Here is a 27,248-nt window from a genome sequence, read left to right as displayed (position 1 = left end):
CTTAAAATCAGTATTTATTTCTTAGATCAATATACCACAGTCCCAATTCATACGGCTTTTGTAAGTTATAATGTACTTAATTATACACATACACATGTACGCATGCATATGCTCAAAAGTAATTTTGCTCAAGTAAATCTTTGAGAGTTAATTCATATTATAAGCTTAGATATACACATTCACTTAAATATTTCACAAATATACATGTATTTGTATTATAAATATATCTTCATAAATGTAAAAGATGACAAACCCTTCACTATGGCCAGCCTACAAATTGCTGACATTGTTTGTTTAGGTACCAAGGGTAACAAAACTTACCAATAACAATAATGTTATTGGTAAGTTTTCAGTGACCTTAGTTTTAAGTAAAGTGCTAAGAGAAAGGCATGATAATGCCTTTTTTTGGCAATGTTTGACTGGAGCACAATCATGAAAGTTTGTAAGCCTGTAACTGTATCTCGCAGTGATTCATTCAAATAAAAAAGAACAAAGAAAGAAAAACAAGGCAGAACAACAATAACAAAAGCTATCTACCCTGAGAAATCAATGAAAATTCACCAACCAATTCACCAACCTGGAAACTTAATAAAACAACAACTGCATCAAGCAAATTTTCTAAAGAATATACCAGATATAATGGAATTAAACTAACAGATTGATAGTTTAACTTCATTTTACACATGCACACACACATACACATATTTTTTGGGCAATGTCAAGGAATTCTAAGCATTCTGAGCATTCAGTATTATGTAATTATGCCTATGGACAGGGAATAATTTTTGAACCATATATTTTATGATGTATTTGGAGAATATTCACATTTAATATACCCCCATATGCTGGACTGGAGTGTTCACAAACACCCAAATAAGGTACACAGAGAACTAGGGTTAGATTATTCACTGCATGCTATGTGCTTGTTTTGATTCAGTTTAGATTCTCTCATATCATATTCATGGGGGGATAGATGACATTTCTATTAACATTTTTCAAATTTTAAGACAACTTAAAAACAAATAAAAACCCAATCTTTTCACTATATTATACCGAACAGAGTTTGATATTTTAGTTGTTATACAGAATTTCATTAGTGAGCCATAGAACCATCATTAACACTTGTCATTTTACTAATGAACACCATAATAGTAAAATATGGAATGTTTGCATCTAAAATGTTCCAGGCAAATCAGTTTTATCTTTGATGTGAGAGGAAAATATTTAGTGTCACTAACTGTAATTTAAATGGTCTTCGTTCAAGTGCATGAATTTCTCTGGTGACAACTACCATGAAATCATAGTAGGACACTGTGGGTAGCTATGATAGTCATTAACCTATCTGGAAAGATTAGTTTCATTAAGTTTTTTTTTTAATGTCTTTTGTGGCTTATCATACTAAGTTTCTGATTTGTTGTGGAAAATCTATTACTACTATAGAAGATAATATATGCATTGGGACATATAAAGACTATGTGTATGTGTGTGTGCATGTGTAAAATGAAATTAAGCTATCTATCAATCTGTTAGTTTAATTCCATTATATCTGGTATATTCTTTAGAAAATTTGCTTGATGCAGTTATTGTTTTATTAAGTTTCCAGGTTGGTGAATTGGTTGGTGAATTTTCATTGATTTCTCAGGGTAGATAGCTTTTGTTGTTGTTGGTCTGCCTTGTTTTTCTCTCTTTGTTCTTTTTTATTTGAATGAATCACTGTGAGATATAGTTACAGGCTTACAAACTTCCATGATTGTGCTTCAGTCAAACAATGTGCGAGTACCCATCCCTCCACTAGAGCCCATCATCCTCCACTGCCAATGTTCCCAGTATCCCTCCCCCACCCCCACTCCTTCCCAACCCCTGCCTCCATAGCAGGCACATTCCCTCTTACTCTCTCTTTCCTAGTGGGTGTTATGGTTTGCGATACAGGTACCACGCGGGCATCGTGTTTAGTCCACGGTCTAATGTTAGCAGGCATCTTCCATCCCAAGTGATCCCTCCAACCATCATTCACTAAGTGGTTCCTTCCCCACCTCCCTGTCTTTCTCCCCATCACATGAGCAGAGCATTACTCCATAACTCAGGGCAGATCGCTTTAAACTTGAAATAGTTTGAATGTGACCCATCCGCATTCATAGGTTCCACCCTAACCCCCACAGAGAATGTAAGTATTAGGAGGTAGTACCTTGAGAATTAGGTCACAGAAGTAGAACCCTCCTGAACAAGATTAGCGCCTTTCTAAAAGGCACCCCAGAGAAACCGCTCTGCCCTTCACCATGTGAAAGAACAAATAAAAGTTGGTAACCGGGAAGAGGCCCCCACCTCCCGATCATGCTGGCGCAATGAATTAAAACTTCCAAATTCCTGTGGTCTATAAGCTACCCAAACTGAAGTATATTTTATAACAGCCCAAAATGAACGGGGAGAGTTGTTCTGTGAAGCCAATTTGAATAGATGGGAACTGAGAGATGAATCCAGCTCTCTCCGCTGGAATCTACCATCACTGAGTATTCAAAAACAAAGTTGCCTTGCTATTTCCAGGATGTCGACCTAGAGGTCAGGAAGAAAATCAAATGTCTTGTCTAAACCCAAATAACCGGTTTTCCTCTTTTCAAAATTCAAAGGTGTGAGATTGAGAAAGGCCAGGTCTCCTGGACAAATATTCTAATCCTGCCCCTGAGCTAGAGCCATTACAAAGGTCTGTTATTGGGAGTTCCAGTTAGGCTGGGAAAGAAAGCTGTTGCCAGGGCACTGCTCTTTAGGAAGCCCAACTGGAGACCATGGGAAAACAAAACCATTTCCAAAGATCACAGGCTTTGAGTTTAGGAAACCCCAAAGAAAACACAGAGTGGTGTGAAAGTTATGAACTGAGGTGGTTCCAGTGGCTTCAGCTGGGTAGTGTGGGCTCGTCTACCTCGGGCATTCCAGGAACACAGACCAAACACCTTAGCCCCCATTAACAAGTACAGTCATTCCGGGGAAGAGTGTTTTGTGTTAGTTCCTCCTCCCCCCTCGTCTCTTCTCAGTTATGTGTTAACTACTCTTCAACTAATGAAGTAGGAGGGCAGAGGAAAACTTTGAGGTGAGAAATTCTCAGATGATGTTAACTTATTTTTAAACACAATTAATGACACTAATTTGAAGTCAAACTGGTTTTTCGTTATGGATGTTGCTTTGGGGCTGACCCTCCAGATTTTAGTCATTCTGTAAACACATTCCTCTCGATTTGGCTTCAACAGTCCCTGTAGGCTAGAAACTACTAGATGGAATTTCTAATTAAAAAAAAAAAAAGAATGAAAGAAAAGTAAGGGCTCCTAGCACTTTAACTCCAAGTTCTCTCCTCAGATATTTATCCTCACACCCCCTGGTATTAAGTGCCCCCGGGGTCTCTTATTCATATTGACAGCTTGTACTTGACAGCCCCCCTGAAGAAGGGACAGCTTTCCCCCAAAAGCGACAGCCTCCACACTGAAGTTGCCTCAACACCTTCAAACGTACCTTTCAGAGTGAAAGGGTTCATACATGACTATTAATACAATTCACAAAGGAACTATTTATAAAAGGATTACTTGTGCACTTGGATGATAGTTATTAAAGTGATTTCCTTCACTGGGGGGGCTCAAGGCTGAGAAGTTTGACTTCATAGAAGCCTCCCGTATTTACACAGCTGTGGAGGTGGGACTCGTTTTATAAACATTTCTTTGCCTCTTTGTGTTTTCTCTTTCTTTTCCACACTGCCCATTGTCTCCCTCTTGGATACCTGCGTTGCTGCTTTCATTGAGAAACTCCCTTATAATGTTGACCTAAGTCCTATGGAACACACACTGGAATCATTGAAATCTTCAATGTTCTAATTCGCATTTCTCTTGCAAAGGAGATTTTCATGAAAAGATCTCCATTATCTCTTTGACAAGTTGATTTATTACAGTTTTTTTTTCCTGCTTTGTCTCTGTCCAACATAGAGTTCACAAAAAAAGGTAAAACTTATACTATAAATACCACCTCAGCAATTATCTTGAGATACTTGAACAGGGGAACAGTGCTATCCAAATGATACTGTTCTGTGTTGTGAAATCCTCTTGTGTGGCCTCCACTGATTTCCAGTAATAAACATATTTGGAAATATGTTTATTAAAACATCCTTAGAAAAAGAGTTAAATATGTGAAATCGTACTTCTGTATGCTCTTTGAAATCACTCCAAAGATTATCCCTGATGATTTTGTTGTAGAGAAACTAATGTATTTTATTCCATTCTCTCTGAACTTCACAAACTTGCTTCAACCAACCAAAACTCTAGAGGAACAGAACCCTTTGTTTTCAACCAAAATTATTCCTTCAAATCCAAGTAAAGTATTCTTGTTGTGGCATTCTTGTTAGCTGATGTGATAGAGATAAGGAGTTAAGGTTTCATGTAGTCTGTTGGGTGTATTGGTTTTAAAAATAAGCTAAAAGTACTCTAATCTTTCCTGAGGGTAGTGCAACTTTGGGAGGAGGAGATATTACAGTCATAATAGTAAGGGTCAAATTTTGTACTAAGTTCACTACTTAGATGAGTCTTATCTTTTCTGAGTCTCTTCTTACTGTTGTTCATGAAAGTCCTATTACCACCTGTTCTTTCTGCTCTAGGCCTTTTAGATATTGAGCATATAAAGAAGAGTGACAATTAGGAACTATAGTTCATTGGTTGCCAAAAAACCAAATATATATATATGTATATATGCCAAAAACAGTAACCATAGGTCTCACTCCCCTGGCCCTGAAAGAGCCTCTAATCAATTGGGAAAGATGAGTAAAGAGAGGCTGCTATAATAACAGGGCTGGGAGAAATAGAGATAATTACCGGTGCCCACTGAGTAAATCAGTGAACAATGGGAAGACAGTGATACAGTGATACAGTGCATTGGTTATTTGTTAATAGAGAGCTACAGCTAAAATTATATATTTTACATTGGTCATCTATTAGTCAAATTGCATTAATGAGAACTGACCCTTTGTCAATTCCAGATGTGTATTTCAGATAAGTATTAATTCTTTTTAATATGGTCATACATCGTTTCCTTAACTTAGACTAAAGAGAATCCAAAGTTTGGTGACAATTTAAGAAGCTCTTATTGCTTGAATAATATTTCAGTCATAAATTAAAAGATTTTTGAACAGAAGATAATAATCCCGTTTTTTATTTTGTCATTCCTGGAAAGAATGTTAGAAATGTGAGACTATTGTTTTATAGAGATAAAAATATCCTGATTTAAAAATATGCAATTGAATTGGTTTATTGTATAATACACAAGGAATCATAGAAATTCTTTGCTTCTTCCATGAACATAATTTAATAAAATCGCCAAGGCTTTAAATGGATATTTTGCTTATCAATTTACCAGCTTTCTCTATCCTAGAAGTAGAACTTTTTTACTTTTATGTTTGGCATTTTATTTTTAGATTAGTGTGAACAAATTTAACTTTATGTATCTCCCACTCTAATTTTTCTTTTCAGAATAGTTAATGCTAGAACATTTCCAGTTGATACTTTTATGTGATTCTAACTTTTTCCAGTAGGAATTTACCTGTATTAGCTGAGGAATAGAAAATGGTGGAACACTGCTGAATTTTACTCTAGCCTTTGAAAATATTTAAATGCAGCCAATAGGACTGGATAGAGTATATGGGAGGTATGGGAAGGAGACCCTAGATTTGTATCTGGCACCACACATGGTCCTATTAGCTCCACCAGGAGTAATCTCTAAACAAAGGGCCAGGATAAATCCCTGAGCAAAGCCAAGTATGCTCCCATCTCCAAAAACTGCAACTAATAAATACATATCTACCAAGCTCTTATCTTATTTTTAGTTTTAGTTTTGGTTTGGGGGCCACACCCAGTTGTGCTGTGGACTTACTCTTGGCTCTTTGCTTGGGAATCACCAGCTGGCTGGTGATCAGATAGAGTGCCAGAGATAAAACCTATGTCAGCCACATGTAAAGCAAGCAACCTACATGCTGTACTGTTGCCTCAGAATCATAACTTTATTGATAAGTAACAGTGAATCTCAGTCAAGTATATTCAATGTATTGTTTCCATTATTGGAGCATATAAAGAATTGTCACTTGGTTTCCTATTTTGTTTTGCATTACTTAATTTGAGTATCGTTCCCTAGAACTGTTACTAGTGTGGAATGTTGGAGGTAGATTTCAAAATGCCATAATTATGAGAATGCCATACCTTATTCTATGACCGACATGAATTGGAAAATACTAAATATGTACATCTCTAACTTCTAAAGCATGTACAGTCAAAGAAAGACATTTGCATATCAGCAGCTATTTGTTTGTAGACTTAATTTATTTAATAATGAGACCTCACAATTTCAGGAAGTGCCACACAGAAAATTCAAAAATCCAAGAAGGTACACAGATCAGACAATCCTCAATCCAAGAAGATCAAAGTTATAAATGCACTTGAGTGACTGGGATTAGTGGGATAGCTCAGTAATAGAGTACTAACCTTGAAGGTGTGATGGTATGAATTCAGTTTCTGGAACCACCAAAGGGAAATTTTAAAAATAAAACAAGAAATAAACAAAAAATAAGAGTAATCCTCCCCCACCCCAAACTAATGTACAATCAAAATAGTTTATAAATATGAAATAGAAAGGGATAGACAGGCTTTGGATTAACCATCAGAATTTTTCATTCCGATCCTTTCTCTTAATATTTTTAAAGCCACATTTTTTTTTTCATGCATGGCATGAGGATAATTGCAGTTACTCCATAAAATTGAAGTAAGGAATAAATAAAACAATGCTTTGAAAGACTTTTGTAAAATGCTACACAATTGTTCTGGCTCACATATGCTCCCATTATTCACATGCTTTTCTTCTCCTTCTTAAACATGTGTTGTGAAACTCCTAAAATGTACCCTTTCTGAAAGATAGAAAAAATATATAAACTACTTAAAACGAAAAGTAAAATAGAAGAATATAAATATGAAGAAAGGTAAATTGTAGTCTATGTCCTATGGGTGAAACCTCTCTAGGACACATGCTACCAAATAATTCGTACTATTAAACAAATTATACTACTCTCAATTTATTTAAATAAATTGAAATAATATACATAAGCCAGATCTTGTATCTGGTGGACAGTTTTAATATGATATTAGCCACGTTGTTTTTTTTTTTAGATGATGAGAAGCCATAATATGTTTCTCAGCAGATGGAAAGACAGTGAAAATTTATTTCAATGGTCTGCATGGTATAATCTGTGGTAGAGAACAGCAAATGGGAAAAGAGGCCTAAAGTAATAAATTACAGAAAAACCAAAAATAATAGTGCAAAGGTGAGCAAAATCCAAAAGTGCAATCATTCGACTTTACAGGGTGGTTCTATGGGAAATAAGAAAAAAATTAAACTTATTTTGAAGTATTTAGACATATGAAAGTGAAAATGGAACTGGCTTCACAAGGAAATTAGGCATTCTGGTTCAGCATAATAAATTATTGAAATTCTAATATAATATTAGGAGATGCTCAGTGGATAATGAGAAACAGGCATTAGAAAATAAGTGTAGCACTGCAAGAAGCAAGTAGCAATGTCGTCCCATTGTTCATCGATTTGCTCGAGAGGGCACCAGTAATGTCTCCATTGTGGGATTTATTATTACTGGTTTTGGCATATCAAATATGCTACAGGGAACTTGGCAGGCTCTGCTATGCAGGCGGGATACACTCAGTAGCTTGCCAGGCTCTCCGAGAGGGACGGAGGAATTGAACTCAGGTTGACCGCGTGCAAGGCAAATGCTCTACCCGCTGTGCTATCCTTAGCACAGTAAGCAGCATGTCAGTCTCAGAAAATAAGTGTGAAAGTCAAAAATAGAATTTTGGGGAAAACTCCCCATTGAAACATACTAAGCCACATGATTTGGCTGAGTGAAATTTAAGGATAGGAAGTAATATTTCCTATCTAGAATGTGCTTTAAGAGTCATTTTCTTCTTCCTGCGTGTCAGCCAACAATATTTTCCTAGCTTGGATTTGACTCCTAGAGAGTTTTCATTCACATTGAAGAGAATCCCACACTGTTTTCTGTCCATCCTCGCCTTCCCCAACACCACTACCAACCACAATAATTACTGCTGCACTCTCTTTCTCTGAGACAAATTGATATCTGTTTACAAACAATGCAAACATGGGTTAGTTCCACTGTCTAACTTAGTATTTTTGACAGATACAAGTAGAACTGACCACGGACCATTAAAATGAGTGCTTTTCCTTCTTCGTATTAGCCACAGTGTACATATTTTAAAAAATAGATAACTATATTAGTATGACAAAATTGTAGAGATAGTGTAGTATACCCCCTTGATTAATAGGTAAGTTAAAGAATAGGAAATTAAAGAATAAAGAATCAAAGTTTTTGCATATAGAGCCTTTAATAAAAATGGCACAGGTGTCAAAGTCAGAAAATTTTGGGTGAAAATTCAATTACCTTCCCATTAAAGTATTCTCATTTTTCCCCCCAAATAGTATTTATTTAAAATTATATGAAAAGGCAGAAAAATTATGCAGTAATCAACATAGATAACATCCTTGCTGCTAATTATTTTCAATAACATCTATCGATCTCCTATACCATCAGGCATTTTATGTATAGTATCTCATTTGAGTTATCTAAGGGTTCTGCAAAGTCAGTCTGATGTTATTTTATTCCTGAGGAATCCAAGGACAGTTTTCAAGTAGAGTTTATAAATGCCATAAAGGAGATGATATTAAAATCTAGAAGATCAATGTCCATTTCTGGGGCTTTATATTTAACAAAAGTATATGCATTACAGAAACAGAAGCTCCTACTGTTTTCTTCTCCATAATCAAAATATTTCATTCTAATCTATGCTAGAGGACCAGTGGCATACTTGGAAAGAACAAAGTGATAAGACAATAAGAATTAAAATATTATTAGAGTGTGGAGTCAACCAACCCTCAAGGACAGAGAACAGATGGGATAATGCCAATCACGCAGTGACGTTTATTGTTCCAACTAGCTGGGGTCCAAGTGTCCGCTGAACACAGGGGTTCAACAAGGACCCCGAGCACTCGGGTCAGCAAGTTCTTATTATTTCATTCTGGCAAGTATGGATTACTCAGCAATTTTCTATTACCTACAGAGTACACATCTAGTTTGCTGTTGTTGTTTTGGCTGCAACATCCAGCCCACCTCCCTGACACTTACATTCCGAGACCTAATCTTATTCTGGAGATGTAATCTTTGACAAAAAGCATCTGGTTTTTCTGCTTTTCTTGATCCTGGAAGAAGCCTGGGTCACTCAGAAGGCCACAGAACTGTTATGGCGGTTCTCCGGCTAAGTGGGAACTAACATTCCCCTCTTTAGTTTTTCATAATGAGGAACCTTCTTCATTCTCACCACTCAAGTGTAGGCTGCCCACGTTTGGGAGCTTTTGATACTCCAGCCTGAGAACTATCAACCTTACAGGACTTATCCTACCTTTAACAAAAGACACAAACTTACTCAGGATGCAGAAGCCCACGGTCAGGAACAAGAGCAGAGGTACTTGGTGTTTCAGGGGGGGATGGGATCAGAGTGACAATTTGACTTTCCCAGATCTTGTCCTATAACAATATTCCTGTAGCACAATCTTTACCGGTTAAAACGCAATTCAGGAGGACTGGAGTTGGCAAAGTAAGAAGGGGATAAGCAAGAGGTTGCATGCAAGACAATAGGCTTGGTAGTTCCCTGAACAAACACGTTTGGCCCAAATCAAGGTTCATTCTACATGTCAGAGAGTACCCATTGCCAAAACTGGACATGTAAGGGTTTGATTTATGACCCACTGGGGCAAAAACTTGAGAATTATCAAATATTTATCAATTACAGTGTTCCTACTGCTCTTTTGCAACAGAACATAAATAGAGATATATTTTTTTTAAACATCTGAAAACTTTAGCTTAAACTAAATTCAATATCTCAGTCAAGTATGAAATCTTTACTGGCTTTTTACCAACCAAATACAAATTAAGAGTTGCTTGGGGGCTGGAGCGATAGCACAGCGGGTAGGGCATTTGCCTTGCACGTGGCCGACCCGAGTTTGAATCCCAGCATCCCATATGGTCCCCTGAGCACCGCCAGGGGTAATTCCTGAGTGCAGAGCCAGGAGTAACCCCTGTGCATCGCTAGGTGTGACCCAAAAAGCAAAAAAAAAAAAAAAAAGAGTTGCTTGAAATTCAGAAAGCAAGGGTAAATAGACAAACTGAATTTCAGGTGAAAGATATGTTAAGAAACAGTAAAAACCAAATGGCAAATTTAATTATTTTAATGACCAGCTTCCACTAACTAGACTATGGGATTTTCTCTTAGTGCGAAAGCTAGAGGCAAGCATGGAAGTTTTTAGAACTCTACGTAGTAGGGCGTAAGCAAAATTAATCTGGCAGTGATAGATATAAGATGCGTTGAATCAAGGAGGAACTGGATCCAGAAAATGCACCCAGACGCTTATATTAAGTAATGCAATAATAACAATAACATATCAATTGAAATAATTTCAGTAGGATAGCTAATTTAGTAGGTCAATATGTATAGTGAAAATGTTAGTGCACCTGAAATGCACTGCAAAATACATAGCGTAGGTGAATCAATGCTCTCACATTGTGCATGTTAAAATTAATGTTTCTCTGAATCCAGTATCTGAATATAATCTTTCTCAAGACTATAAGAGAAATACTCATTTGTTTCCAACTCTCACAAAATTGCAATATGTAATGGCATGCTAAACACATGGGTAGTTAAGTTATTCTTTGCCAGAGCTTGCCAAGCACATGGAAAAAGTTGTAAAACACATTTGAAAATGCCATGTGGATGCACTTGGAACTCTATGTACATTTCTTACAAAGGCAATTGTACTGTGACACAAGTAAATTCAGCATGTGTTGAAAAGTGTGGCTAACCTGAGTTGGATTCCCTTTCTATAACATGCTTAACAAAGAACAAGCTTTGCCTAAATGTTCCCGTTCTGTTTATGTACACAATAAGCACCCTTTAGTGTTTCTGCCTTCTTATGCACTGATGCATACTAGTTGTGAATGTAATACTATTTGCAGTGAGGAAATATTTTGGGGGGAAAAGAGATAACTTTCCCTTACTTCCCTAGTATAGCAGGTTAGGAACTTGCTTGCATGCGGGCTACCCAGGTTTGATCCCAGGCTATGCTCTATGGTCCCCTGAGGACCACCAGAAGTGGCTCCTGAGCAAAGAATCAGGAGTAAACCCTGAGCACTGCCAACTGTGTCTCAAAACACCAAAAACTCAAAATAAAACAAAGACTAGCTTACTTCCATTCTCTTCCTCTGCTGCTTTGGAGCTACTTTGCAGAAGCTGGTTGAGCCAAATTTGAACAAAGTCCTCTGAACACACATACCTGGGATACTTTGTACACTAATTCCATTCTCCTTTTAATCATTGAGTTTAAAGGCAAGTGACAACTGTTGTGGTTTTATTATGCCAATTCCAAGATGTTTTAATAATGAACCACATGGAGAAAGGGGAGTGAAGAAAGGAGGTATGTGGAGAAAGAAGTATAGATATTTCTTGACTTCAAAGCAAAAGAAAATGATAAATAACTCACTCTGAACTCACCAAATATCTATCTATCTATCTATCTATCTATCTATCTATCTATGTATCTATGTATCTATGTATCTATGTATCTATGCATCTATCTATCTATGTATCTATGTATCTATCTATCTATCTATCCATCCTCTTAAAAATGGCCAGGAGAACTAAAAGATAAATAAAAAGGGACTTTTTATAAGTCTAACACTTTTCCTTATCTGAACTATGCAAACATGCATTTATTCTGAAAATACAGTGTACTCATTTTTCTTGATTTTGATTAAATTAAACAAGATAAACATGCTTGCTTGGACAAATTCAAACAATACATAAGAGTATGTAGTATAAGTATTTCTCTGCCTTCATACTTTAAGTCTATGAGTATGCATCATATATTCAACTACAATTTTATTTTGGTCTTTTAAACAACTTAGGATCAGATTCTTCATTTTATCCTAGAGTTTGCTATTTATTTAACAATATATGGTGAATATTTTTCTTTAGAGTCAAATTGATTATTTTAATGGCTCAAGTCTTTCTTTTGTGGATATTGTGTAATCTTTCATTTTTTTCTTGCTGTCTTTAAAAAATTATATTAGCAATGCAACTTGAGCTTGCTTCCATAGATATTTTAATATATGTGCTTATGCTTATGTAATTTGTAGAAAAGAGAATTTCTTACATCTCTAGCATGTTAAAGAGTTTTGCAGCAAATGTTAACACAAGACACACACACCACACACACACGTTTTGCCTTTGTCTCAAGATTTCTATAGACAGAGAAGTTATTTCAGGTAAGTATTTGAAAATTTTTTAACCAGGGCCTAAGGATCAAATGAAATGTTCACTAATAAAAGAGTTTCACACAAGACCATATACTTACACATCCTCTTAACTCAGCATATTCACTAAAATGTTCAATATTCTTACTCAAAATTATATCTGCATCCATAATATTGTTTGTTTTATAGACCATTTTCTTTCCTTAACATTCATCAACATGCTGGTGATGCTATTTTCGCTTTTCTTCTAGCAATTTTTAGTATCAGCCTGTCTCTGCAGCAAAGAACAAAGCTACAGTGGAAATGACAGCTTCCCTAGAAGCCACCTAAGTATCTTCCTACGCTCAGGATTTGTTTGTTCTTTTTAGGAGATCAGAAAACACAAAACATGGGCACCATCTGACAAGATGCTGGGCTAAACTCATTTTTAGGAGATGTCACGCTGTGTATGACAGTTTCACAGCTAGTATTGTGTTTAGGGAAAATGGAAGGGAGAGAATGGGACAGTATTGTCGCATCTAATATTTTCTTAGCAATGCCTTTGATATTTTAAAGAAATGATTTGGGGGGATAATAGGGTCTGTTGTCATTTTTGGTAGAAAAACAATGGCCACAGTGCTGAAATGACAATCTTATGAAAAATAGCTGAATTCTTAGTAAAGTAAGGATTTATGTATGCTCTAATTACAGGAAGACTTAAAATAGTTATGAGGCAGAAAAATAAAGCAAGATCCTAAATTATTGTGATAAGAATTTCTGAAGTCAGTGTAGCAAACTTCTGCTTGTAGAATGGATATGAGAATTAGTGAAGATAGAGTTTATATAATCTTGCCTTTAACAGTCTAATGTATTTCTAAAGACAAGAAAAGCTGGGATTGACATTATGCATTAATTTTCTGGACACTGAGATAGAGAAAGGTGCATGCTTCTATGTACATCTGATGATCCAGAACATGTAGCAAGTAATAGGTTGTATGCATAGACCAGTGATGTTTGCTCTTTAACAAGAGAAATTATCCATGTCATTTAATTTGTTCTGTCTTATTATAGCCAGTGATATTCAGCATATATTTTAATGGGGTGTGTGTCAAAAAAATAAAAAACTTACTAGAATATATAATTATCATACTGTCCAGAAAATAAATATTACAAAATTAAAACTGCATTCTGCACTCTTGATTGGCACTAGTTGAAAATCACTTTGCTGTGCTCATTCTGGTGTTTTAGGAAGGCCACATTATCTGTATTATTGGATTTTCTCCTGTATTGCTCACCAAGCCTAGGTAGAAAAGATATTTATGAGATCCACCTACATGCCTTTGAGATAATTATCATTTTAAGCAACTTTAACTTTATTAGCCTGTAACTTATAAAATCTGGAAGTAAAAAATATACCATCTATAATTTGATATTGAAGAATAACAAAGAGATATTACAAAAGGCAATATATTCTTTTTTTTGCTATTTTTATAAAATTTCCTCTCTACACTAAGGTAAAGAATGATTGATTATGTTTGTCTCTGATGCATAGAATTGTAAGCAAGATGTGCATGCGTTCTGCCCCCAGTATTGAAATTATGCCAATCTAAATAAAAAGCTGCCTTTTAAACTTTGCAGCAACTTGAATTGCTCCATGAAAGGACCAAATTTACTTAAAATACCCAAGCATCTGGGAAAATATATTTTATTTAAAATTTGCCTACCAGCCAACTCGTTAAGAATTTCCAGAAAACATTGGCTACGTTTTCAAGATAAGAAGTTCAACCAGACTATGATTCTGGAACAAAACATTCGACTAAAGTGACACTTATCCAATTATACCCACGTTTTAAGTATATTAGCATATTATAGTCCATTCAATAGTCTGAGAATGTTGCCAAGTAACTATCAAGGACAGAAATCCTCCTTGTTCAAAGTGACTTGTTTCGACTACAAAACTCTAGTGTGTTGATTCTGAAAGACTCTGTGCTCTAGAAGTTGTACTCAAGGTGCATAAAAGAGAAACTCTGAAGTTTCTCGATACATTTATATCCCAAAGGCATTTTTAGAATCATGAATTATAATCCCGTGATTTATTAAGTTGTTCCTAATACAGTTATTCCAGGCATTCAGTGTTCCAACACCAATCCCACTAGTAGTGTGTGCTTCCCTGCATCAATGACCCTAGTTTCCTACCTGTCACCCTAGCTGATAGACTCAATCAGTTTCACTTCATATTGTTCACTACAACACAGAGGCCAATATAACAATCAATTCTTATATCAAGAAGAGTCAAGTTGTGATCATTGTTAATCTCACAAATATGTTCCTAAAGTTATCGCCTCAGGATTTACTGTGCTGGTTAGTACTAATTGAGCCTTCTATTTTTTTTTTTTTAGACTCATTGAGCTTAGTGGTATTTTATGTGACTATCCAATAAAATTTGCTGTGATACTACTGGGCTGACAGTACTATGAAAATTTGAGGGGGTCTCTGCCACATAGTCAATGAGCTATAGGTCTGAGACACTTTCGTAGTTTGGCAGTTTGTTGTGGTTATGCTGTGGAGCCCTTTTTGAGTCAGAGGGTGTAGAGTACGGCTGTGGGCTGCTTTGTCTTCAGGCAGAAAGGGGAAATTGCCAGCTTGCATTCTCATGAGAGTGTGTATCTTAAGGATCTTAAGCATGTATCTATTTTAGGGCTACTTAACAGTACATGCCTTTAATCAAAACCACGCATCAATTTTGTTTGAAATTTCTTTAACTTATCCAGCACTTCTGTGTAAATTAGAACAAGGTGCTCTTTGGAGCAAACATGGCCTGGAGCAGTTCTCCTGCCCTCTAGGTTACCCCCTTACCTGGGAATGCCAGTTTGAAATAACAACATCCTCCTTTGGACATGAGCATCCCGAATCATTAAATGTGTACTTGGCAGTTGTCACGTTGTCTCCTATATATATATTTGAAACTTTTCTACTAATCAGAAACCTTAGTCTATGTTGGGACTACTCTGAGGTTTTGCCACAATCTTTGCCTCATATTTTATCAAAGAAATGGCTTAACCACATTTTAAATTTTTTTCCTTCAACCTCTATTTGTTTAGCATGACTAGTCATCCATTCTCTTCTAGTCTCAGAGACAAAAAGCATCTCCTTCCAACCTGGATGAGGTTTCTTTCTCACTCTTCCACCTGCACAGGGGATTGGTCACTCCCATATCTCACTCTGTGTTTCCCATGCTCTAGCTTTCTTTAGACCCTGAGTTCTTAATTTCAGGTTGAAAATTTCCTCAAAACAACACACATTTCCTTTCAGTTCCTGCCACCAAGGAGCACTTTCCACAGTTTATTCTTGAGTCCCTCTGTCTTTCAGAGGCCAAAGTTTTATGTCTCCTCCATCAACCAACTTTGCTGGTAAGAGATAAGCATTGTTTATTTTGAAGGATCATAGATCCTTACCTAATACTCTTTAGGATTATCACTATTGGATATCTATATGTTTCATCTTAACAATGAACTGGGAGCATCTTTAAGACAAAACCCATGTGTGTTCCAGCTTTTGAGTCTGTGACAAAACATAACAAAATATCATGCATATTTATGGCATTCACAGGAGTCTGTTGAAAGGATTTTCTGTTTCTTTGTAAAAACGTTTATTTCTATTTAACACTTAAATTTACTTGATGACTTAAATAATCTTTATTTTTCATATCACTTCTAGACTCACAGAAAAGTTAACAGGAGTTGGAAATATCACTGTATCACTGTATCACTGTCATCACGTTGCTCATTGATTTGCTCGAGTGGGTGCCAGTAATGTCTCCATTAGTCCCTGTTGCATTCAGGGTCAAGGGAATGAGGCCCATTATTGTTACTGTTTTTGGCATATTGAATGTGCTATGCCTAGCTTGCCCGGCTCTCCTGTGCAAGATTCTGCATCGCTCTCTTCCAGGATCTCTGTTTCATAATAGTCTCTGTATGTTGGCCGTTGATGAGATTACATGGCACCAGGGGGCAGATTGACCATAAAACAAAGCTCACAGAAGAGAGTGATGCAGAATCTCTTGCCCCCCATGCCAGGCTGTCTTCACCAGGGCCCCTTCAGAGGGGGTTGAGTTTCCCTCCACACCCCAAGCAGAACCCCATCAGCCAAAAACCTCCAGAACCCAGCCACCGCCATGCTCAAGGCCACTCTCCACACACTCGAACAGACCTCACCCATGAAGAAACCAACAGAGGAATCCAGGTATGCGGGACCGGAGGCTAATATCTCCAAGCCTGCTCAGATCGGGTCTGGGCCTCCTCCACCCAGGTTCCCAGTTTTCCAGTAGCTTGACAGTCACACCCACAAAAGGTAAAAATAGAATTTATATAAACCCTGCTTCTGTACTTTTAACATCGCCCATAAAATGATTGCAATTCATGTACATAGATTGACAGATGCCTCATTACCACCTGAAGTTCACAGTTTCCATTACTGTTTACTTTTGCTTTATAGACTAGAGTAGTGGTACCCAAATTTATTTGGTCACTACCCCCTTTTGAAGAACAATATTATCCAGTGACTCCCTGTAACAGTTGAGATTTCTCTGCAACTCCCTAGCATTCCAACACATTCAGGGTGCAGTATCACCCACTCTGGGTAACACTGGAAATGCATAAAATGCATCTACTATTACAGTGTTCAAAATAGTTTCACCTCCCTAAAATTCATCCATTCTCTGATAATTTATCCTTCTCTTCCAATCCCCAGCATGTACTGCTCATTTTACTGTCACCATAATTTTGACTGTTCTAGAATGTTATCTAGCATTTAGCATTTTCAGATCATTTTATTTCACTTAGTGATGAGCTATCATATTTTTACATGATTTTTGTTAGCTTTATAGATCATTGTTTTATTATTTTATTATTTTTGCACCATATTTGATGGGATCCAAATATGGTCTGAACCATGAGACCACTAGTAAGGGTGATTGGAGGCTGCCCTAAAAGCCTCCATCCCTCTTGGAGAGCCCAGCAAGCTACCAAGAGTACCCCGCCCACATGGTAGCTACCAGTGGCATATTCAATATGCCAAAAACAGTAACAATAATGGGCCTCATTTACCTGACACCGAAAGAACCCCCAATATGGCAGAGTTAAGAAGAATGAGCAAGGAGAGGCTGATAAAATCTCAGGGACGAACTAGACTGCCAAAACAAAGAAAGACTAAAATGACTGTCTGTACTTTCAATGCACGTATGCTGGCATCAGAAGCATCCATCAAGGACCTGATGTTGCAAGCACAGTAGATCAAGTATGACTTCATTGGTCTGACTGAAACAAGAAGGCATCAATCACATCACACCATTTTCGACACTGGAGAAGAACTGTTCCTTGGAACATGCGAAAACAGAGGGGTTGGTGGTGTCAGTGTCCTTGTTAACACAAACTTGGCCGTGAGCATCGATTCATTCGAATGCCTAAAAACCTGAATTGAACAATTACACTTGAATAGATGTGGCTCACTGCCAGCGGTTTCTATCTTTGTCGTCTATGCACCAACTTCCAGCTACGATGAAGAAGAAATTGAGAGGTTCTACATGCAACTGGAGAAGTGATATAAAGAAGACTACACCTTCTACAAGATCATTGTTGGTGATTTTAATTCCAAGATAAGACCAAGAAGGTCATCTGAAGAACTCCACAATGAGTACCATGGTTGAAAATGGAACGAACAGGGTGAAAGGCTGTCTGAGTTCATCATGTCGACCAAGACCATCCATGGAAACTCACAGTTCCTGAAGGCCTAATTTAAATGTTGGACATGAGAGTCTCCTGATGGCCAGTTCCACAATGAAAATGACCACATCATATTCAATCAAAGTTTTTGCCTGACCAATGTTGCTATAGTCCCAAAATTTCAAACAGGATCGGACCACCATCTCCTTTATGCAAAATATTGCTTCACAGAGCGGGAAGACAGGACTGCAAAGTTTAAGTAGATAACTCCCAGAATGACCACCAGCTGGGAGCTCTTTGGCACTATTGCGGCAATGTGGGAAGATGCCGTCCTTGACAATATCGATGAGGAATAGGATCGACTGGTTCAGCACTTCCATGGTTGCATGAAAAATGCCGAGAGTGAGAAAACCATAAACAGACGCAGTCTTCAGAAACTCTCAAGCTCATTCGCCAACTTGGTTTGTCACGAACCTCAGCAACCAGAAGCTAACATCCAAGCTTGCAAAGCTGTGCAGAGAAGCGATAAAGGAAGACCTCAAAGAGAGAAGAGCAGCAGTGTCGGCCTATGAGGCAGATTGGGAAAGGTATTCACCATGCTCGCCTGTCCTTCGCCAACTAAAATTCCAAGATGACTGCACTCTGATATCCTGACGGATCTATCACATCTTTCAGAAGGGCAATGGGGAGGATTATTTATGACTTCTTGGACCTCTTCGACAGCCACATCCACCTGCCCACATACCAAATTCTGCAGGATGGATATGTCGTTCCCAATGTCCTCCCTTCTGAAATCCTCCCTTCTGAAATTCCACTTCATCAGTAAAGACGTGTACAGCACCCAGTCCGGACAAGGTCAGACCTGAACACATGAATAGGGCTGAAGAATCTGCCACCAGTACTCATCAATACACTGGCTTGGCTTTTCACATGCTACCTGTCCAAATGCAAGGTTCCGTCCCAATGGAAAACCAGCATGACCATTCTGTTAGGTTAGAAGGGAGATATCTATGACATCGACAACTATCGCCCAATATGCTTGTTATCCATCTACAAATTGTTCACTCAAGTCATTCTGAATAGAATAGGCAAAACACTAGAGAAGGACAACCATGTGAGCAAGCTGGGTTCCGAAAAGGATTTGGCATGATGAACCATATCCACACAGTGACCAAAGTCATTGAAGTTTCGCGACAGTTCAAGATGATGCTCTGCCTAATGTTCAACAATTTAAAGAAGGTCTTCGATTCTGTTGAGATTGAAGGGGTCATTGAAGCCCTATCCAAACAGGGCATTCAAACTCAGTACATCAAGATCCTCTGCGATGTGTATTATGGATTCACCACCAGGATCTCACCATTCTACAAGGAAGTGATCATTGACGTAAAGAGAGGGGTTCGGCAGAGTGATACCATTTTACCAAAACTCTTCAGTGCCACCCTCAAGAACACCATGCGATGGCTGGAATGGGAAGGAATGGGAGTGAAGATAGACGGTCGGAAACTACACCACCTCTGCTTCCCTGACGACATCATTTTCATAATACCAAACATTAGCCAAGCGGCACAAATGTTGGCCTACTTCGACTTCAAGTCTAGAAAGATCAGACTGCATCTGAATCTCAGCAAAACAATGTTTATGTAAAACACACTAGTCCCTGATGTTTCTGCCATTTGCTCTCAATGGAACAAACAGCTCCAAATGCAGGAGCTATGTGTACCTGAGTCGATAAATCAACATGAGGAACGATTTGGCACCAGAACTGCACAGGAGGAAGAGAGAAACATGGAATGCCTTCAAGAGCATCGAAAAAGTGGTTAAGAGGACAAAGAACTTCTTGCTCCAGGCACATCTTTTTGATTCCACCATTCTTCTTGCACTAACATATGCCTCAGAGAGTTGGGCCCTACGAAAACAGGATTAGAACCTTATTCAGGTATTCCAAAGAGGAATCGAAAGAGCTATGCTAGGACTATCACGTCTCACTCAAGTGAGAGAAGGAATCCGGAATTCTGATCTCCATCAACGGTCAAGAATCAGGGACGCTGTCTCGTTTGCCAAGGCATTGAAAATCAGATGAGCCAGACACGTAATGCAATTAATTCAGAGATAACTGCTGGACTAGGACTGTCACCGATTGAATTCCATGGGACCTCAAAAGGCCACCCACAAAGGAGATGACTAGAGTTCTTCATCAAAACCCCGAATAAATGATTTAAGGCTCTTCCTGTTCCTGGAGAGAGCACATATCATTGGGCTACACTAGCATGTGACAGGGACAAATGGAGACCTCACTAGCGCCCACTCGAGCAAATGAAGGATCAATCAGATGACAAGTGACACAAGTGATTATAGACCATTTCTTTAACACTGAATAAAGGATTTGACTACTTCTAAATATGGTAAATTACAAATAGAATTTTCAGCTTATTTGAATAAATATTAATGAGTATAATTGCTGGATCATATGATAAGGGAATGTTTATTTTATTAAGAACTTCATAACTGTCTTCCAAAGTGTCCAAAATTTTGGTTTAATTCTACCTAGCCAAATATAAGTTCTTTTTGCTTCACATGTTTCCTTGCACTTGGAATTTCACCCATTATATTGCAGTTAAGGGCACTTTTATTTTTCAATCCGTAGTTTTTAATTAGATAAAAGATGGATGTGTTACATATATTCATATATCATTTCTATATACACTTTGGTGAGATATTTATTAATTCTGTTCCAATTTATGATCAGGGTGTTTTCTTTTAGGTCAGTTTTGAGTTTTTTATAATCTTGAATAACAATGCTTTGCAAGCTGTGTCTTTTGCAACTACTCTTTATCACTCTATTTATTGAATTTTCTTCTTCTACTTCTGCTTCTTCTCTTCTTTTTTCATCTTCTTCTCTTTCTTCTTTTTTCTCCTCCTCCTCCTCCTCTTCCTTTTCCTCCTCCTCCTCCTCCTCCTCCTCCTCCTCCTCCTCCTCCTCCTCCTCCTCCTCCTCCTCCTCCTCCTTCTTCTTCTTCTTCTTCTTCTTCTTCTTCTTCTTCTTCTTCTTCTTCTTCTTCTTCTTCTTCTTCTTCTTCTTTCTTCTTCTTCTTCCTTCTCTTCCTCTTCTTCTTCTTCTTCTTTGTTGTTGCTGTTTGGGGACCACACGTGCCAGTGCACAGGAGTTACCTCTGGCTGTGTACTCAGAAATTAGTCCTGGAAGTTCTCTGAGAAGCTTATGTGATGCTGGGGATCAAACCTGATCAGCTGTGTGAGAGGCAAATACCTTACCCACTGTACTTTAACTCCTGCCCCCGTTTTCTTATTTTCTAATTATGATATTTCACAATTTTTCAATCTTATATGTATTTTTCTCAATCTATTAAAGTCCATATTTTTAATTATTTATTTTATGCATCATGCCTTTGATACTTTATCTAAAACTCACTCAGATCTATGGTCATTTTGAATTTCTCCTTGGTTATTTCTTAGTAGTTTGACCATTTAAAACTTATAATATATTTAAATTCATTTATGCTTCACTTTTTTGAGATTTTTTGGTAGGTTAGCTAGGCAGTCACAAATATCTTGACTTTGCCTATTTGAGGGGTGGTGATTAACTTTGCTAAATTGGGATTCTTGGCAGTCACCTTTTCATCATTTGAATAGGTTTTCCTGTTTGACTTTTGCATTTCTCACCGACATTTTCATTGATTGTCATGAAGAGACATTTAGTTGTCTGTGTTTTATCTACATTAGTTTCCAGAGGAGGTTTTCTTTCTTTGTTGCTGTATTGATCATTAAAACCATGTCTATTCATAGTGGGTCAGCAAAACTACTCCTGCTATGATATTAATCAATGACCTGCATATCATATATTTATATATAGAAGAACGGGGTTGTAAAGTGTTTTGAATTTTGCATGGACATGTTTTTCTCTTAAGAAATGTAGCGTGGAATACAGTAGTCACTTGAATCCAGTGGGATTCTCTCCAGACATTGAGAATAAGACTATTTGAGAGTACATAACCTCTAGTTCATTGTTTTCTAAGCATTTTAAACCCATCAAAAATTTGTACATATAGAAATAATTGTGGTACAAAATGTGGTACAAAATATGGTACAAAATCATGCAACTCTATTTAGATCTCCCTTTCTGGAAGGAAAGGACATAAAAAAAGAGAGAATGCGACAGGAGGATTTTATAAATATATTTTCAAATTTAGCCTTTATTTACCCAGTTATCTATTTGTACATTAGAAACTACCAAATTACTTAACTTCACAAACTTAAGTGATTTTTAAAAAGCGTTTTATGGTAGGAGAGTAATTACTCTGAATTGGGAATGATAGTACATTAGTTTTGTTACTATCTCTACTATTTGTCCCTAGTAATCTGGACGAGTCCCTTAGCATTTTTTTTTGCTTTCTTAAGTGCAAAATTATTTGTATTATATAGTATATAATTAGGGCTGGAGTGATAGTACAGCAGGTAGGGCATTTACCTTGCTCACAACTGACCTGGGTTTGATTCCTCCATCCTTCTCAGAGAGCCTGGAAAGCTGTTGAGAGTATCCTGCCCGCACAAAAGAGCCTGGCAAGCTACCCATGGCTTATGCGATATGCCAAAAACAGTAACAACAAGTCTCACAATGGAGATATTACTGGTGCTCACTCAAGTAAATTGATGAGCAATGGCATGACAGTGCTACAGTATAGAGTTATTATAGAGTAGACCTCAATAATCTCAATGTTGAGACTTAACTGTTTAATACATCTTTTACTTAACTGGAATTATATTTTAAAAAAGAGAAATTTTTATAGATTCCATACATATATACTGAGCACTTACTATTCTAGACAGACAATTTGAGCTGCAAAAGAAATCAAAGTGTTTTTTTTGTTTTTTTTTAAAGACATTTATTTATTTATTTATTTATTTATTTATTTATTATTTGCTTTTTGGGTCCAACCTGGCGATGCACAGTGGTTACTCCTGGCTCATGCACTCAGGAATTACCCCTGGCGGTGCTCGGGGGGGCCATATGGGATGCTGGGAATCGAACCTGGGCCATCCACGTGCAAGGCAAACGCCCTACCCACTGTGCTATTGCTTCAGCCCCAGGAAATCAAAGTTTCATTGAATCTATTTTTAGATTAATATAGTATATTATATTATTAATTATAGATTAACTAGTGAATATAGAAAAGGATCAAATACATGTGTAGATAATGTGTAACTATTATTTAACATAAAATATCTTATTCAGTGTAAAAATTTTATTTCAAAATTAAAATGGAATAAATATTTAAATAAATACAGTTCTACAGTAATAAGTTTTTAGCTTGAAAGTGGTAGCAATTATTATCAAAACTGCTTTTTCTAAATACTACACTTATTTGAAGGATTCTGAGGTCACTATACCCCTGTATTTGGATTGTGATGAACTATTATGTTGCTTTATACATAAATCCAGCTTATATGCATTGGGAAATATTTACAAATTCCAACAATGGGTATACAAACAACTCTGGCACAAATGGAATTATTTTGTATACTGACCGGAGAAAGCCCTGCCACATAATGAACAATGAAATATTTACTTCTCTTCACATCTAATACTCTGATGAAATTATACTGATATCAAGGAATTCATAGTAGCCCCTTTTATAAGATGGCATAGATAAAGAGAAGAAGAAAGTTCAAAGATCAAGTATATTTTCACAGGCAAAGCCATAGGATGAATACAATTGTAGAGAAGGAATACCAATGAGGATTTTATACACAGTATTGTCAAAGCAAACATGTATCCATATTTGACTGTCTCTCACTATAATGGGACATATAATTCAACATGAATGGCTATGACTGGACCTGCACTCACCTATAGTCAACATAGAAGGGTAGTTGTGGAAAAAATATGTGTCATACTATTCTACTCAGTCACTAGTACATTAGTTATACTTTCTCAATAGCACGAAGTCCCAACTAAGAAGAATGCCTTATAGGTATACTAGAAGATCTGCAGTAGGTAATCAATATTGAGTTGAATTTTGGGAGAGTTGTAAATCTAAGAGATGTGTAGACTATAAGATGGTGACTGAAGTATTCACAAAGTTTTTCAGAAGCAGACGTAAGTATGTGAGCATGAAGTTTTAATCAAGGTAAAATTCGGGAAACAATTTACTTTAAAGTTTTCAAGATTTCAGGATAAAATTTTTGGTTTTTTGTTTCTATTGTGTTTCTCTACAAAATATTTCAATTATTATTTTTATTAGTTTAAATTTTATAACTACAGATTCAGAATAAACATCTATAATCCTATATATATATGCATATATATATAAATCGGCTGACAAAAATCTTTTAAAATATTTCAAATGAGACCAGACAGAGAGTATAGTGGTAGGAGGCTACCTTGCACATGGAGAACATGGATTAATTCATTACCTGCCAACCTATATGGCCCCTAGAGCACTGCCAGGCATTATCCATTAGCTCAGGACTAGGAGTAAGTCCAAAGCACAGCCTAGCATGGCCTGAAAATCTTCCCTAAAATATTGTGAAATACCAAAGTCTAAATTTTTATATTTTCTAGCACTCTAAGTATATCTACAGATTTTGGAAAAACAACCTTATCTATTAAAAATATCGATTAGCATTGGAGGAAAGATGCATAGATTATACATTCTAATATGATAAACCTATTTGTATGTTATAAGATAAAAAACTCCAAGGAGTTTGCATGCAAAATATTAGATAGAAAATATATGTTATTCTTTGGGTCACTATCACGAAAACTCTAGCATAATATCTAATAGAGCTCATCAGTTAATTTCTGAAATACCTATACAACTTGACATGGCTTGTTTCTTACTATAAAAACTAGAGAAATGACTCTGACCCAGGCTGTTCTTTGTAATGTCAATTTGTTCAGCAAGGTTTAAAAAGCTCCACCCAGCTGGTTGTAACTCCTAGTGGCATCATGGAGTATTCTGCATGTACAGAGATGAATAAAGCTTGCTCAACTTGCAATATATCTTGCTATGAATAAATGAGTGGATGGTTGTAAGGTGATTTCTTTCCCTAAATATTTTAAAGTGATCTTCCATGTGTGAGACATTGGATTTAGAATAAAATGCATTCTTCACTCACAGTTTGCTCACCTACTAGAATAGAATGCCTTTGACCATTAAGGAAAAAGAAATTAACCAAGCAAATTAAGTGCAGCCATTTTCCAGTTCCATGGTGTAGTGTGGGATATGCGTAGGGCAGGAAGGAACCGTGGCAAATAAAAGGGACTCTGGAGGTTCATGCCCAAAGAAGTTTTCAATCACACTTTAAAATTAAGTGTCTCAAATCAGGATTTAATTTACAGTTTAAGATTTAATAACACAGTCATTGCATGTTAATTAAACAGCAATGGATCATTTACCAACCTGTTTAATGAGGTGTAACAACTATTGCATATAAAACATACCGACATTATTATTACATTGCCATTAAACTTCAATAAATCTGTTTGAATAATTATTGGTATTTAAGTACTATAAAATTGCTAACATAACGAGGCCTACCTATTTATATTCAATAAAACACAAATTTTGTCATAAAAATGATTAAGTTCCTAACGCCACATTCCTACTTTTCTATAGGGAAAAAAAATTCTATTGGCACCAGTGAAAGTCCCACCTCTAGTAAATGAAGAATTTAAGAGAAGAATGTAGGCCACACTGAAGAAACTAACCTTGCCATTAGTGTTAGAACCCAGTTTTTCATTAGAAGTAATGCTCATCTTTAATTTAATTAATGCATATAATTGAAAAGACAGTCCTTCCATTATTTTGACTGGAGGATCATAAATCCTTACACTACCTCCCTTCTGCTCAGCTGAACTAGATTGGGGAATGTCAGGCTAAGAATGTGCCCTGAAAGAAAATGCAGAAAAGGAGTCATTTTTTTTTTTATGTTGGGAGGCTTCGGTGGGCTGAGAGGGAGCAGAGAACTGAAACAAACAATCTACAGCCCCTGATGTGTCAGTTACTGCCTGGAGGATGAGGTAGGTGCAATACCATCAAGAGCTAATCTACTCTGAATAATAAAATACAATTGTGCTGCCAGATGCCATCTTAAATAGGCGGTGGGTGGAATGAGCAAAAGAGGGATTTAGCCAGACTCCTGGGACATGGCACTCCATGTGGAATGATTTCCAGTGCCAATGGCTTGAAACATGTGCATTGCCAATATGTAAATCCTAGGTAATCGTTTAGAAATGTAAAAATCTCACATGTATTCAGATTTTCACATTGCCCTCAATGCCTAGTTCAGTCAGGTGATTGAGATTCCGTGTGAGGGATTGAGAAGTAAAGAAATCACAGAAGTGTCTAAGAGAGAAGAAAGGAGGAATCTTGAAGATGAAGTTTATTCAAGAGTGAATTATGGAAAAGGGGCTATCAAATACACAGAATATGTTTCTTTTCTGTTTTAAAGAGATATGACAATGATCATCAAAGGATAGGATGCGCTGTGCCATCAAATCTCCTAAGTTCTATAAAGGTTCTTTGAGAGAACTGTGTCATCTAACTTAGATAGGACAGCCAAAAAGGCTTGTCTCTCTCTTTCTCTCTTCCTTCCTTCCTTCCTTCCTTCCTTCCTTCCTTCCTTCCTTCCTTCCTTCCTTCCTTCCTTCCTTCCTTCCTTCCTTCCTTCCTTCCTTCCTTCCTTCCTTCCTTCCTTCCTCCTCACTTCCTCACTTCCTTCCCTCCTTCCTTCCTTCCCTCCTTCATTCTTCTTTCTCCTTCCTTTCTTTCTTTCTTTCTTTCTTTCTTTCTTTCTTTCTTTCTTTCTTTCTTTCTTTCTTTCTTTCTTTCTTTCTTTCTTTCTTTCTTTCTTTCTTTCTTTCTTTCTTTCTTTCTTTCTTTCTTTCTTCTCCTTTATTTTATTTTCTTTCTACTTTTATTTTTGGGCACACCCATAGTTACTCAGAGACTATTCCTGGTTCTGTGCTCAGGGAACACTTTCCTGGCTTGGGGGACCGCATGGCATGCCACTCATCCAACCTTTTGTTCTGCATGCAAGACAAGTGCCCTATAACCTGTGTTATCTCTCTGGTCCGAAAGATATTCTTTTTTTTTTCTTTTTGGGTCACACCTGGCGATGGACAGGCATTA

Source organism: Sorex araneus, chromosome 3 (assembly GCF_027595985.1).
Source record: "Sorex araneus isolate mSorAra2 chromosome 3, mSorAra2.pri, whole genome shotgun sequence".
Taxonomy (NCBI): domain Eukaryota; kingdom Metazoa; phylum Chordata; class Mammalia; order Eulipotyphla; family Soricidae; genus Sorex; species Sorex araneus.
Note: the sequence above shows the minus strand (reverse complement) of the source record.